This window comes from Wolffia australiana, chromosome 16 (genome assembly GCF_029677425.1).
Source record: "Wolffia australiana isolate 7733 chromosome 16, ASM2967742v1".
Taxonomy (NCBI): Eukaryota; Viridiplantae; Streptophyta; class Magnoliopsida; order Alismatales; family Araceae; genus Wolffia; species Wolffia australiana.
This window is the reverse complement of record NC_135850.1, coordinates 6,829,778-6,843,785: the sequence shown is the minus strand read 5'-3', so window position 1 is coordinate 6,843,785 and position 14,008 is coordinate 6,829,778. Positions and strand designations below refer to the sequence as shown.

At 50.8% G+C, this 14,008-nt stretch overlaps 1 protein-coding gene across 3 annotated transcripts in view; it reads right to left on the bottom strand.

Moving 5' to 3' along the window:
- The window catches only part of LOC144713678 (Alkaline-phosphatase-like family protein), a 39,351-nt gene that overhangs the window by 11,475 nt on the left and 13,868 nt on the right, over window positions 1–14,008 (bottom strand). The window lies entirely within an intron of this gene.

The window sequence follows — 14,008 nt, the reverse complement described above, 5'->3', positions numbered from 1 at the left end:
CGCTTCACGCGACGCTCAACACCGTCGCATGGTCGCGTACCAGAACCACCCTCGCGTCTGGTCAACGCTGCTTGCGCTCACACTCGCACCTGATCTGCGTGCGTCGAGTTGCCAGTGCCGAACCATCGCTTTGCGCCTTCTCAGCGTGTGCAATGCCCCACGGAAGGACAGCGTTGTCGCACGACTGCCACCTAACGCCGCCGCAAATTCCGGTCACCACCGAGGTGCGATAAGTGTCACTGCCGCCCGCAACGGCCCTACTGCCGCTACATGGCCAGTGTATCCACCGCCGCCTCCTGCCTACACACACCTGCGCCGCTGCTCCTGGGCTGTTCGACCGCATGCGACCCTCCACTCTACTGTGGGGCTGATCTAATCAATGGGCCGCGCCCTGCACCGACACGCTCGCCGTCCGCTGCTCCGCCTGGACGCTGCACCCTCCGATTGCGGTACCACCTGGACGTCACCGCCGCTGCCGTGGACGCGCACGCTGAAACCGCTATGCGTAGCACCACTTGCTACGGCCCCGCTCACATGCCATTGCTGCTACGCTTCGCGCCACCTGCGCCTCGCGTGGCGCCACCTGCGCCTTGCACACCGCCACAGCCATATCCGCGCTACTAGCGATGCCCGCGCTTGCCCCCAGCCTGGGCCGCTGCCCACAGTGCCACACTGCGCCAAGCGCAACTTGAGTTGTCGGCACCAGTCGCATTCCTCACCTACAAGCACCACCCGCCGAGCTCTGCCCGCGCTGACCCTCCACTCAGGTCGCGTCCGCCAAGCCACGGTTGTGCTGTCTCGCCACCACATCTCTCCTCGCCATCACCCTCCATCTCGTCTCCCGTGCTGCGCCCCTGCTGCCAGTCGCCACCTGCCCGCACCAGCCAATAGCGCCGACAAGTATTTTGACCACGGGCGACACCACTTACGAGGTACGTCATTCCCTTGCTCGTCAGTAACATTATCTTCATCAGTATATTTATCGGCTGCGCTCCACGGCGCTTGGGTTAGAATAGGTGAGAGATAATCACATTCTGAAAACTATAACTTGAGTGAATACTTAGGTACGGGGCGAGCTCGTCTGTTACGTATGAGCGCCTATGGAATTATTCCGCTCGGCACTGTCAACGCCGTCATCGCTCCGACGAGGGTCAGAAGGTCACCTTCACCATCATCAGCCGCCCACCCCGGAGCTTGGAGCTCGGCGAAACCCCACGAGTTGGGGCCTGCATGTATATTTGCCAAGGATCACTGCATCGCGTCGTTTTCATTCAGGTAAATTACCCGTCGGATGACATCACCGACGACGTCCGGCATCAAAGTTACAATAAGGGGGATCCCTACCTTTCAATAGGAGAAGTCACCTTTAACATTATTAGTTATATGTCTCTATCTCCAACGTGGATAATAATGACAATCTTTTTCATTATAGAAAAATTATGGACAATAGGTTGTCAGGATCCCTGCTGGATCCTGACATCTTTTCCACAAACTGTTGAATATATCGTTGTTTTTATTTATCTTATTTCTTTTGTACCCCTGTGTTTCTCTCTCTACTACTACTCTCTCAATATGTACTCCCATTAGGGAACAATGTTAACCTAATGTGAAGTTTTGCTGTTTCCACTCAACCCATTGCTTCTCTCTGGGTTTCTACATGGTATCAGAGCCTGCAAGCTCGTCCACCCTCTAGGCTGTCGATCTGCAAGCTCGTCCAAAGTTTCACAGTTCTTGCAAGCTCGTCCAGCGTCCAGTTCTTGCTCTTTCTGCTCGACGACTCAGCGTCCAGGCTTCCTTCGCTTGCCAGGCTTCGTACAGGCTTCTCCAGGGATTCGGGATTTTTCCCTCTCCTTTCCAGGCTTCCCCGTGCTCATAGTAGCTTGCCCCTCGCCTTGAAGATTCGGGCTTACCTCGCATAGCTCACCGTCTCGTATTTCCCTTGTCTTGAAGGATAAGCCTCTCTCGCTGTCTCAGGCTTCTCTCTGGACGGTCTTCTCTCTGGGCGGAGATCGGATTTCTCTGGACGGTCTTCTCTTCTCTGGACGGCCTTGACGGTCTTCTCTTTGGGCTTCTCTCTGGACGGTTGTTCGTCCAAGATTGAGCAGTCTTTCAAAGAGCTATATCTTAAGGAGAAGGCTTCTCTTAAGGGCTATACCTCTTGACGGTCGTTTTATATTGCCCCCCCCCTCTCCCAGGAGGAAATATCAAAATTCTCTCCAACTGGCAGTCGTTTGGGAAGGTTTCTCTTACCACTTTATTGGCGGACGGTCGTTCCTCATTGCTCGATTGTTCCTCAAAGGACGATTGTTCTTAAGGACTACTTGTCCATTTGCTCTCTGTGACTGTCAAGATTCTGCCTTCTTCTCAGACTTCGACTGGAGATTATTCGACTGGCGATTGTTCCCATATTAAATTTTCGGCACCACTACTTCGACTTCGGTCAATTATCGTTGTGTGGACCTATTAACTCCGATCGAACATCATTCTTGGCTGTTCTCTGGGTTGGCTATTTCAGTGGTTTTTCGGTATTCCGTGTTACCTTGGCATTCTTTAATATGGCCTCCACCGATTCTACCACTTCTACTGTCTCACTGCCTCCGGGGGTACTGTCTCACCCATCCGAATTGAGCTCCCTACACTACTCGTTGCCATGTATGCCTACTGAATTTCGGTTCACAGGGTTGAACCTCCTTCAGTGGCGTCAGTATGTTCAAATTACGTTGAAAGGGAAACTCATGAAACATCTTCTGGAAGCTCCGCCGTCTCCTAATCCGCACTATGAGCATTGGCTTGATGTAGAAGGTGTAGTCAACCGATGGCTACTCGATAGTATCAGCCCCTCATATGCTGCTAAATTCTTATCCTTCAATTCAGCGAAGGAGATCTGGGACGCCGCTCAAGAATCTCACTCGAAGCGAAATAACTTGGCCATTATATATGACCTTGTTACTCGCTCCACGAATTTGACGCAAGGTCCTCGCTCTGTTCGGGCCTATCATTTAGAGCTGTCGTCGCTTTGGGCTGAGTTGGACCACTACATGCCCCCTGATCCTCATTCGGTTGACCATGGATATGTTCTACAGCTTCGGGTGTTCAAATTCCTTATGGGACTGAATCCTGAATACGAGTCTTTACGTGGCCAACTACTTCATCGGGAGAAGGTTCCCACCTTGAAGGAAGCCCTGGTAGAAGTTCAGATGGAGGAAAGCCGCCTCGGCCTCTTCCATTCCGAACCCGCCTCGGCGATGGCTATTAAGCAGCACGGGAGCTCCCGACCTACATCTGTTCCAGTGGCATCGCCGTATATGTCCTCTCCTAAGGTGTCATCCCCCACCATGAACTCTCCGGTCCAACAATCGGCGTCTACAGGCCATAATGCTCCGGGTAATTCCTCTATTTTCTGCAACTACTGCAAGAAGCGTGGTCATACCAAGGAGACATGTTACAAGCTCCAACGGAAGAATGCCCATCAAAGCCACTTGGTCTCTCATCTTCCTCCCTAGTCTGGGCCGGTCATGCCTCCTACGTCTATCGTTGAGACTTCTTCCCCATCCGGGCAGCCAACTATTGCAACTGCTGACGCCACATCCTCAAAGGTCGCCCAGCTTCGACATGATGAAATTGATCAACTTCGCCAGCTTCTTCAATCCAAATTTATGGACTCTACTTCCTTTGTTCATCAAGGTACTTCTTCTTCCTATTCCAATGTAAAGTGGATAGTTGATTCTGGTGCCACCGCCCATATGACTCCTTTCTCCAAATGTTTTCTTACTTACACTCCTTCCCTCTGCCCTCGTCATGTCTGTACTGCATCCGGTGCTCTCCTCCTTGTCGCCGGTGTGGGAACTGTCCAATTGAATTCCACCCTTACCCTTAGCCATGTTCTCCATGTGCCTCGTCTTACCTTGAGTCTATTATCCCTTCATCATCTTGTCCGAGATCTTGGTCACGATGTCTTTTTTACTCCTAATTCCTGCTTCTATCGTGATAAGATGTCCGGGCAGACGACTACACTTGCTAAGGGGCACGGCGGCCTCTACATTCTCCATCGTCCTCCACCTGTCTCCTCTTCGGCTCCTACTCTCGGCGTAGCTCTCTCAACGGCGGCGTCGGATCCTCTTTGGCTTCTTCACCGTCGCTTGGGCCATCCTTCTTTTTCTACCTTGAGACTTATGTTTCCTCATTTATTTTGTGGATGTCCTGTGGACGGATTTGTTTGTGAACCATGTCGGTTAGCTAAACACACTCGGACCACATATCCTACATCAGATCTGTCTTCACGTTCGACGTCTTCCCTCTCTCTTATTCACAGTGATCTATGGGGGCCGGCTCCTGTTCCGAGTGTTTCGGGTGCTCGTTATTTGGTCATTTTTGTGGATGATTTCACTTGCGTTACATAGTCTTACCTTCTCAAAAATAAATCCGATCGCTCCCAAACTGTCATCACTTTCCACGCTTTAATCCAAACTCAATTTGCTACCTCCTTCCAACGCTTCTGCTCGGATAATGCCCGTGATCACGTTAATTCCACCCTCTCCACCTTCTTCACCTCCCATGGCATCGTCCATGAAACCTCTTGTCCATACACTCCTCAACAGAATGGGCTTGCGAAACGAAAGTTTCGCCATATCTTTGACACCACTCGTTCCCTTCTTCTTCACATGGACATGCCTAAATTTTTCTGGGGTGAGGCCTCTCTCACTGCCGTCCATCTCATCAACCATCTCCCCCTCTCGTGTCCTCTCTCATGTTTCCCCTATTGATGCCCTCCACCACGCCTACCCCATGGTTTCCTTGAAAACTAATCTCCCTCCCCGGATCTTTGGGTGCACCTGCTACGTCCCTAATCGTCATCCTCTTCGGGACAAGCTTGACGCTAAGGCGCTCAAATGTGTCTTTGTGGGTTACTCCTCTCATCAAAAAGGGTATAAATGCTATCATCCCTCTACTAATTACTTCATTGTCAGCAAAGATGTCACTTTTGACGAATCCACTCCTTTTTATGCTTCTTCTTCGTCTTCCTCTCCTTCCTCTTCTCCTTCATGTGCTGACTCCCTGGATTTCCTTGTACCCCTTCCACCTTTCTCCTTATCCCCACTCCCTGCACCATCTTCCACTCCTCCTCCCTTGGTTCCTCCCTCAAAATTTGATGGCACCACATACCATCGCCGTCCGCGTTCCCTCTTGCCTGTTCCGGCCCCGACACCTCCGTCATTATCCAATCCTGAATCGACCCCCCTCCTTCGAATGATGATCTTCCCATTGCCCTCCGCAAAGCCACTCGCCAATGCACCTCCACTCCTTTATACCCGTTAGCCAATTACCTTTCTTCCCCTCGCCTCTCTCCATCTTACCGTGCTCTTCTTACCCCTCTCGATTCCATTCCCATTCCGAAGACTGTGGCTGACGCCTTGGCCTCCCCTGACTGGCGACGTGCTATGGACGAGGAGTTAGCCGCTTTGGATAAGAACCCCATGTGGGATCTGGTGTCGCTACCTTCTGGTAAGCACTTGGTTGGATGTCGATGGGTTTACACAGTCAAATATCAGTCCGATGGTACTCTCGAGAGGTACAAGGCACGCCTTGCAGCTAAGGGCTATACTCAACAATTCGGTGTTGATTATTTAGAGACATTTGTTCCCGTGGCAAAGATGAACACGGTTCGTCTTCTTCTCGCTCTTGTGGCCCACCACAATTGGCCCCTTCAGCAATTCGATGTCAAGAATGCCTTTCTTCACGGCGACCTCCATCAGGAAGTTTATATGTCCCTGCCTCCTGGTTATGTGGCCCCTCCTTCGGCACCTCCCTTAGTGTGTCGTCTCAAGAAGGCCCTTTATGGCTTGAAGCAATCTCCTCGGGCTTGGTTTGGCCGCTTTACGCTCTCTATGACCTCCTTTGGTTACTCTCAATGCAATGGTGACCATACCCTTTTTTACCGTCATTCCACGTCCGGGGGAGTCACCATCCTTCTTGTGTACGTGGATGACATTATTGTTACAGGGAATGACTTGCAGGCCGCTGCTCAATTGGCGACTTACCTTGCTAGTGAGTTTGATATTAAACATCTTGGTGTACTCCGATACTTTCTTGGCATTGAAGTCGCCTACTCTTCGACTGGGATTTTCCTATGCCAACCGAAATATCTTACTGACCTTCTTCAAGAACTTGGCAAGGCGGACTCTCAACCTCTTCCTACTCCCATTGAGGCAAACCATCGGCTCTCTCTAGGGGATCATGACAAGGCTGTCGATCAAGGACGGTATCAACGCTTGGTGGGAAAGCTACTCTATCTCACTCACACCCGTCCGGACATTACTTATGCTGTTGGCATCTTAAGCCAATTGATGCATTCACCAAAGGCCTGTCATATGCATGCTGTCAACCGTGTACTTCGTTATCTCAAATTTACCGTTGGTCTCGGTCTTCAATTCAAGCGTAAAGGTGGCCTTCAATTAGATGTCTATACTGATGCGGATTATGCTGGCTCTCATGTTGATCGTCGCTCTACCACGGGTTACTGCACGTTCCTTGGAAGGAATATTATCACATGGCGGAGCAAGAAACAATCTGTTGTCTCCCGCTCTAGTGCTGAGGCTGAGTTTTGTGCTCTGGCGCAAGGCATATGCGAGGCATTATGGATCACCAATCTTCTCACAGAGTTGAAGCTGTCGTGTGATCAACCTACTCAACTATTTTGTGATAACAAGTCGGCTATCAGCATCGCCCATGATCCGGTACAACATGATCGTACAAAACATGTTGAAGTGGATCGTCACTTCATCAAAGAGAAGCTCGAGTCCCAACAATTTTACATATCACATGTTCCCTCCGCCCAGCAGTTGGCTGATATCTTTACCAAAGGCCTGTCCGCTCCGCGTTTCCAAGAATTGTGTGGCAAACTGGGCATGGATGATATCCACTCGCCAGTTTGAGGGGGACTGTTGAATATATCGTTGTTTTTATTTTTCTTATTTCCTTTGTACCCCTGTGTTTCTCTCTCTACTACTACTCTCTCAATATGTACTCCCGTTAGGGAACAATGTTAGCCTAATATGAAGTTTTGCTGTTTCCGCTCAACCCATTGCTTCTCTCTGGGTTTCTACACAAACGAAAAAGCTTGTTTCATTAACTTGGAGGACCTATATTAATACAGGTCCAGTAACAAATACATCCGTAATGGGCCAGGCCAAGTAACTAACAAATACAATAAAAACGAAAATAGAAATAGAGAGAAATAGGAAAACAGAAAAGACACAGGTAAATAGTGCACTGGCTAACACCCCCCACAAGTTGGGTCTTTACATTGGTCATGCCCAGCTTGGGAGCTAGCCTGTGTACTCCTGGGCCAGGTAGTTCATTAGTGAAGATGTCCGCTACCTGATCAGCAGATCCAACAAAGCCAAAATAGTAAGAATGCCAGCTTCTACCTTCTCCTTTATAAAATGTCGATCAATCTCAATATGTTTGGTCTTCTCATGTTGAACAGGGTTGTTAACAATAGCAATGGCTGACTTATTATCACAATACATTTTGATTGGGTCCCCTTGCTTGATTCGTAGCTCTGTCAAGATGCACTTAATCCAGTCCTTCACATTTGCCCTGGGCAAGTGCTCTGACTTCTAACTCTGCACTCAATTTCGCAACAACTTGCTGTTTCTTACTTCTCCACATTACCAGACTTCCCCCAATAAAAGAACAGTAACCGGAAATTGACCTTAGGTCAACCACTAGCCTGTGTGACTTCTAACTCTGCATCCACAGTCAGAATAGAAGTCCTTGCCCCACAGTCCTCTTCAGGTATGCCAAGACTGGATGAGCTGCCTGTAGATGAATTTCTCTTGGATCATTCATGTGCTGACTCAACCATACCACAGCAATTATCCAGTCAAGTGTGATTTCGATAAATCATCCTCCCAATAAGCCTTCAATTAGCTTCTCGATTAACTTGCACTGTCCTCCCCTTTCACTATTTCGTGTTGGGGCCAATGGGGTTAGATGCTGGTTTGCGGGCAGTCTTGCTAGTTTATTTTAACAAGTCAAGTATGTACTTGTGTTATCAAAGGCAGATACCTTCCTTGGAGTGAGGCACTTCTATTCCCGGAAAATAACGTAGGATCCTGAGTGATTTAATGGCAAATTCCTGAGATAGGCATCGACCCAGTCTTCCAATTTCTTCTACATCACTGCCAGTGACTATGATACTGTTAACATAGACTAGTAGAATAGTCACTTTTCCATCTTTACATGCTTAAAAAACATAGTGTGATCCTGATAGGATCCTAGAGAGGATCCTAAACCTATCTAGGGGTAGTTTCGTCATTTAGCCCACAGGGGCATTTTAGTCACTTGCTATTATGTATTTCACTTCAAATAGGGATGCCCTCCCTTTAGGAGGGCAGCGAAGAAAGAAGAAGAAGTTAGAAGAAGTGCTCTTGTCCTGCCCCTCTCCTCGTCTAGGTCTGGTCTCGCTCTCCCCTTCTACGATCCCCATCCTCGCGATCGTCTCCACTTCACCGCATCTCCAGGTGGCTCGTCCCCGGCCGATCCCTACCCCCCTCAGCTCGGCCTTCCCCTGACCATTCCCATTCTCCTCTCTCCCCCGGGAACTTCTACCTTACCTCGCCCTCTACCTCGTCCTCCCGATACAAACCTAGATCAAGGTCCGTATCAATTGGTATCAGAGCTAGTCTCCACCTCGCCTCTGCTGATGCCCTCGCCACCATGGAGACGAAGTCCGAGCGCTCATCCTCCACGGGGGGCATCGACACGTTAGCGAAAGCAATCGCCGATGCCCTGGAGCTCCATCTCGCCCCCATCGCCGAGCAGGTGAAGATACTCATGCTCGCGAATGAGCAGCGTCAAGTAGCGTCGGAACTGCCGCCACTCCACGACATCGGCCGGGACGCGGCGCACGCCGCCGCCACAAGGGAGCTGGTCGCGCAAGACTCCTTGTCTGACGAGGGGGGATCCTCTGCTGCTGCGGCCAGTGCGGCCACGTCCGCGACCAGGGTCGCAGCCCCGACCACCCTGGTCATTCACCGAGGTCCTCCTCCGCCGCTTCCGCGCGGTCAGGACAGGGGGGCGAACCCTGCACTGGCCGACCCCGGGTTTCCCCTGCTGCTGCCCAGCCAGGGCTGGTGCGAGAACCCCGCTCCGCCCGACCCAGGCTTCCCTCTGCTGCGGCGCAATCCGAACGGCCGGGAGAGCCCCGCGCCGACATACCATAACGGGCCGCCGCCGCGGGGTAAAGGGCCCAGCGACCCCTGGCCCAGGGCAACGGCCGGGGTCCCTTTTTCCACTGGGGGAGATCGAGGCCCAGTTTGACCCAGGCCCAGAGGTAACAAGAATGGGGCCGCCACTTACCTTGACGGGCCCGAGTTCTCTTTTCCACCAGAGGAAGGCGGCCCGTCCCGGCCCCAGCTCAACCCCGTCTGGAATGGGCCCGACTGCAGGCCGGTATGCGCCAGGCCCACCCCCCTCTGGGACGAGCCCGAATGGTCTCGCGAGGACCCCAGGTCTCCCCCTCCATGGAGGGACAGGGGGCCTCCCCACTCAAGGCCCTTATATAGAGATTCAGGACCTGCTCCGCCCGGGGGAGGGAACTACGCTCCAAGACAGAATGAACTTGGTTGACCCCGGCCACCGCGAGTCGCCCATGACGAGCGGGACGAGGGGCCACGTCTCCGCCACGCTCCTCGTCGTCTGCCTGCCGTCCTCCCACGGCACGATAGAGAAGCCGGACTTTTATGGGGCGTGGAGGATGGCGAGTGGGACCCTCACTCAAACTCCCCGCGGCGTGCACTGCCTCGAGGGTTCCCGAGGTGTCGTCCTCCAAACCGGGATATCAATCACGATCAGGGACGTTCCCGCCACCGCATCGCCGAGCCGCCAATTTTCTCGGATGGGGATCCAGAGCGCTGGTTGAGGCGCATCGAGCAATATTTCAGGACTACCCCGGCCGACAACGTGGAGCGCCTGCACATTGCCTCGTCATACTTGGACGGGAAGGCGTCGTCTTGGTTTTGCTACATCAACGACCGCACGGGTTTCGAGGATTGGGTTGATTTCAAGCGACAGCTCACCAGATGCTTCGGTCTCCAACCGCACGTGGCATACCGTCATCTCGTTCGCCTTGAGCAGACCGGGACCGTGGACGAACTAGTTGCTTCCTTCATGGAGCTTGTGGGTTACCTACCCACTCTCGCTGACAACACCGCAATGCACGCCTTACACACCGCCCTCCGCCCTGCCATGCGTGCCGAGGTAAACCGACTCCGCCCCCGAACTACTGACGAGTTGATTGCATGTGCCTTTGAAGCGAAGTCCACCCTCGTCGAGTTACAAGATCACAGGGACCAACCGCTGCAGCTTGTACAGGAAGAAGCGCCTCCTCCAGTACCCCCTGCCATTCCGGACGATCCTTGAGCCAGGCGAGAACGGGCCCCTCCAACTCATCGCCTGCAACTCACGGAGGATGAGTTTCTCCGCCGCCGGGCACAAGGTCTTTGCTTCCAATGCAATGACCGGTTCACGCCTGGACATCGCTGCCGGAAGGACCTTCGTATCCACATCGTCACCTACCCACCGAATGATCCTGGACCACCTGGCAATGATCCGCCAGCCATGTCGGACGAGGACCTTCCAAGCCCATGACCAGTTTACCCAGCTTGAGGACATTCGGGTCATCGAACGGGGGAGTATTGATAGGATTCCCAGCCCACGTGGGGGCATTCTCGTCATTTTCGTTTTTTGTTCCTTTAAATTGCACAGCCCTCCTTGGAGGAGGGCAGACTTGAATGTTGGATCTTAAGTGATTAGTGGTTTCTCTTCCTCTCTCGTCTCTACTACGTCTACGCTCCATCTCCCTCCACGATCCCCGTCCTCGCGATCGTCTCCACTTCACCGCGTCTTCAGGCGGCTCGTCCCCGGCCGGTCCATACCTCCACTGCTCGGCCTCCTCTCCCACCCTTCCCGTTTCATCTCCCAATTCCCCGGAACTTCTACCCTACCTCGTCTTCTAGTCCTCCCGATACGGACCTAGATCAAGGTTCGTACCAGATCCTCATTACTTTGGAGATATCCCATTCGCTTCATAGATCTCATAAACTTCCCAAACCAAGCTCAAGGCAATAGTTTTATTCCATCTAGAGCCCTCTTCATTTTAAATACCACTTTTCTATCATTAGACAGACTGTATCCAGGTGGAGCAGACATATACACTTCTTCATCAAGTTCAGCATGTAGGAATGCATTTTTAACGTCATACTAAAATATTCCCCAGCTGAAATGAACTGCGAGTGTGGTACGAACCGGGCCGGTTCGTACAGAGGGGAAGACAGTGGAGAGGAGTGAAGGTGCCGGGGTGGACGTCGGCATGCCGGGGTGGACTACGGCAGAGGGGAATCGGCGGAGTGGATGTCGCCGGAGAGTTCGACGGAGTGGACGTCGCCGAGAGAGGAGAGATTACTTGAAGGAAACACTTAACGATTCATGTCCTGCCCTCCATCAAGGAGGGCTACATATTTAAAGGAAACGTAAAGGGAATGTCTAAAGACGAAAATGCCCCTATCGGGCTTACGGGATCGTATCAGAGTGCAATAAGTATCTTGACTGTATTTAATCTTGCGAATGTATCAAAATAGGCTAATCCCATAGACTGCCTTTTGCCACCACCAGGGCTTGTACCTTTCCAATGTTCCATCAGAATTGTAATTTGGTGGGTACATTCGCTTACACCCCACAACTTTCTTTCCTGCAGGTAACTGTACTAGATCATGTATTATTGTCTCTCAGGGCCTGTATTGCAAGGTACATTGCTGCTTTCCATTCCTGCATAGACAAAAGCCTTCTCTGCTGATTGTGGGATGAGCACATTCTTACAAGTTCTCCTATGTTTTTCCAGTTCACAAGCATCACATGATAACTGTTCAACTTTAACATCCTTAAACGGGGAAGGAAACCAGGTCTTTGACAAATCAAAAGAGGGATGGCCAAAACAAGAATGAGAGAGCAAAATTTGGGCAACTTCATGTGCTCTCTCCCTTCCATCCTGGACATGCTGCAGAGTGGAGAAACACATTACTCCTTAAAAAATAGCAGTCCATCTTTGGCCTTTACATGTCAAGTATAAATCTATAGGTAAGCTCCTTAACTAAACGGTGAGTTGAAATCAGGTGCGTCTTCAGAGGTGGAACATGTAACACATTCCTTAACCTTCCTTGAGGATGAACCACTAGATCACCAACACCTGCAACCTGCAATGTTTCTCCTCCGGCGGTTAACCTCTAGATCACTAGGCCTATATTAAGGAATCTAGAAATATCGGGGGCCATATGATCTGTTTCCCCACAATCAACAACCCACAATACTCTTCTTGATTTCGAAAAAATACTCGCACCAACAAATTAGGCCTTCACCTCACCTGAGTGGACGAGAGACATGGAGCTCAACAGGCTCTTCCTTTGTTCAAGATCCTCCTTCAACTTCTCCAGCTCGGGCATCCGGCCTGAAGAAGTAGACTTCACATACTGAGCTGCTGGAGAATTTTGGGAGTCACATTTTTCAGTTTGTGGATTAGTGGTTGTATAAGCCTTCCCTTGTTGGGCTGGTTTCCCATGCAGCTTCCAGCACGTCTTGAGTATGTCACCACTGCTTGCAGTAGATGCAGAATAGATCATCTTTCTCATCCGCCTTCTTCACATATCCTCGCTGAGTTTTGAATTGGTTTCCCTTCAGGCTAAAGTTGCAGCTCTTAGTCTCTGATACAGTAGGACGTGGGAGGGTTCCATCTTTCATCTTAGTCAAGAAGGCTGTAGCCTCTTCTTTTTCAGGTTCCATCAGCATATGCAGCCTCATCTCTTTCTCTAGAACGATATTAATTTCTTCAAGATTTGGAACTCTCTCCCTGTGCAAGATCTGACTCTTTAACGCCTCATACTCCATGTTGAGGCCCATTAGAAACTTGTAGAGATGATCCTTCATCATATACTACCACTCTTGTGACTCAGGATTCTGAATTGGCTTGTAATTGTTGATCTTGCACCAAAGGGCCATTAATTCAGTTGAATATTCCTCCACGGACAGCTCCTTCTGCGCTAACTTAGTAGCATGAGTAACCAAGTTGTAGATGTGCCAGTCAATACCTCGTTTAGAGCTACTCCTTTGTGCATAGTCCTGTATCCCTTTTGCAGTCTTCAGGAACAAAAAAATCTTGAATCCTTCCCCAGCCATGCTACCCAGGAGCCTAGCATGAACCCATGAGTCTTCCCGCTTCCAAAATCTGTAGTTTGGATCTTCAGAATCGACCACCCTAGTAAGGTGATCAAGTAGGCCCAGTCCTTTGAGAATCAACTCGAAATACTGACTCCAGTGAAGTAGGTTTAAGCCATCATACTTCACTGACTCAGGGACCTTTGGAAAAGAAATCTGGGGAGCTCTCCCACGGTCTTGGAGAGACACCACCCTTTTTGATGGAGCTTGACTTGCTTCATAGCTCGCCTTCATGTCTGCATTTTCCATGACCAAACTCTCCTCGCACCAAGGAGGCTGAAATTGGATGCTGGTGTGCACAGGAGGATGCCCCGGATTAGGGTTCTGATACCATGTTAGGATCCCTGCTGGATCCTATCATCTTTCCCGTTAACACCTGGCAGCTAGGGTTTGGAGGAAGAGGAAAACAAAATGATACGTTCTTGAAATGTATCTGTGAAATTTGAACAATCAATTCTTGATTTTGTAATTGCAACCACGATTCAAAGGAAATCCTGGATAACTCCCCTAGGGAAGAATAAAGAGAGATAGAAAAGAGAGAGAGAGAGAGAGAGAGAGAGAGAGGGGCAGATCAAGCTGTGGAGTGCCTGATGATCTTCATTGGAGCAGCTCCCTCACTATTCCGTGGGAAGAAGTTGCTGTCTCGCTGGATGACCGCAGTCGGCGAGGGTAAGAGAGGGAAGAAGAGTTAACACGAGATGTAACAGGGCGCGCAAGGGAAATCAAGAAGGGAAGGAGA